The sequence below is a fragment of the Pongo abelii genome, chromosome 3 (assembly GCF_028885655.2).
Source record: "Pongo abelii isolate AG06213 chromosome 3, NHGRI_mPonAbe1-v2.0_pri, whole genome shotgun sequence".
Lineage (NCBI taxonomy): Eukaryota > Metazoa > Chordata > Mammalia > Primates > Hominidae > Pongo > Pongo abelii.
In genome coordinates, this window is record NC_071988.2 from 139,730,474 (window position 1) to 139,732,346 (window position 1,873).

The window sequence follows — 1,873 nt, forward strand, 5'->3', positions numbered from 1 at the left end:
TAGGTGTCTCAAACTTGAACTCTTGAATATCTCCCCACCCCTGAAAAAAACTGTTTCAGTTAGTAAATGGCAACTCCATCTATCCAATTGCTTACTCCAAACACCTTGGAATTATCTCTGCCTTCTCTTCTACACTTCACAGGTACTCTTTCCCCAAAAATGCAAATTTTACCTTAAAAATATGTCTAAAATAAGATCTTTTATTATCATCTTCACCACTTCTATCCCTTTCAAGTCTTAACCACTCACCCCATTCATTTCATTTTAGACCTTGCCCTCCAACCAACACAGCAGCCAGAATGGTCTTTTTAAAACTCAAATAAGTTTCTATCACTCCTTTGCTCGAAGTCTCCAATTACTCCTCATTTTTTCAGACTAAATGCCAAAGTTCTTAAAATTTCCATAAGCCTCTAATGATCTTGTTTCTGCCTCTCTGACTTCATCTCCTATTACTCTCTTTTAAGTATTTAATGATTGTTAAGAATTGTGTCATATAAACCAAAACCTCAGAAAATATATTATCCTGAAGTAATATCAGACAAGAAAAAAAAATCATTCAAGTAATAAATAGTTAAGAATTTTGATTAAATCATTTTAAAAATGAGAAATAAGGTAATTGTTTCATTACTGGCCTATATTTAATATCAATGGTAAGGATTAAAATATCATAAAAGTAATTGGCTCCTTATGAGTTACTATATATCTTTAAACATCTTTGAGACATAAAATCAGGTCTGAGGTTGAAGTCTTGCATCTTTAAATAAACAGCGAAATCTCTTTTTGCAATATTTTGAAGTCCTTAATTTTATATTCTTTTATAATGATTATAAATAATGTTCACAAGTAATCAATATGTTTTCTGATATTCGGGAGCAGAATATATAAATGAAATGATTTCTCCTCTAAGATAAGAGCCTTTTAGTAACAGTATTTTTAGTATTTCCTCTTAAATCAACCTGTGCAAAATCAATGCTCTCTCTCATGCTATCTCTCCCTGATATGAGATGCTAACAACAGACTGTTGATCACATTACAGTTGACCCTTGAACAGTAAGCGTTTGAAATGTGAGTCCACTTATATGTAGATATTATTCCATGTCTGCCACCCCTGAGATAGCAAGACCAATGCCTTCTCATCCTCCTCCTTTTTAGACTACTCAGTATGAAGACAATGAGGATTCAAGAGCTTTATGATGATCCAGTTCCACTTGATAAGTAGTAAATATATTTTCTCTTTTTTATAATTTTCCTAACATTTTCTTGTCTTTACCTTTCTTGTAAGAATACAATATATGGGCCAGGCGCGGTGGCTCATGCCTGTAATCCCAGCACTTTGGGAGGCCGAGGAGGGCGGATCACCTGAGGTCGGCAGTTTGAGACCAGCCTGACCAACATGGAGAAACCCCGTCTCTACTAAAAATACAAAATTAGCCGGGCGTGGTGGCGCATGCCTGTAATCTCAGCTACTCGGGAGGCTGAAGCAGGAGAATCGCTTGAACCTGGGAGGCAGAGGTTGCCGTGAGCTGAGATCACGCCTTTGCACTCGAGCCTAGACAAAAAGAGCGAAACTCCGTCTCAAAAAAAAAAAAAAGAATACAATACATGTTACATGTAAATATACAAAACATGGATTAAGCAACTGTTTATGTTTTCAGTAAGGCTTTTGGTCAACAGTAGGCTACCAGCAGTTACATTTTTGGAAAGTCAAAAGTTATATTCCGATTTGCAACTGTGTTGGGGGGTCAGTGCCCTTAACCTCCACATTGTTCAAGGGTCAACTGTATTTAAAATAATAAAAAAGCTATAATTATAAGATTTGAATATTGAACTTGAGAACATTCTTTTATTTATTCAATTATTTAATAATTGAGCA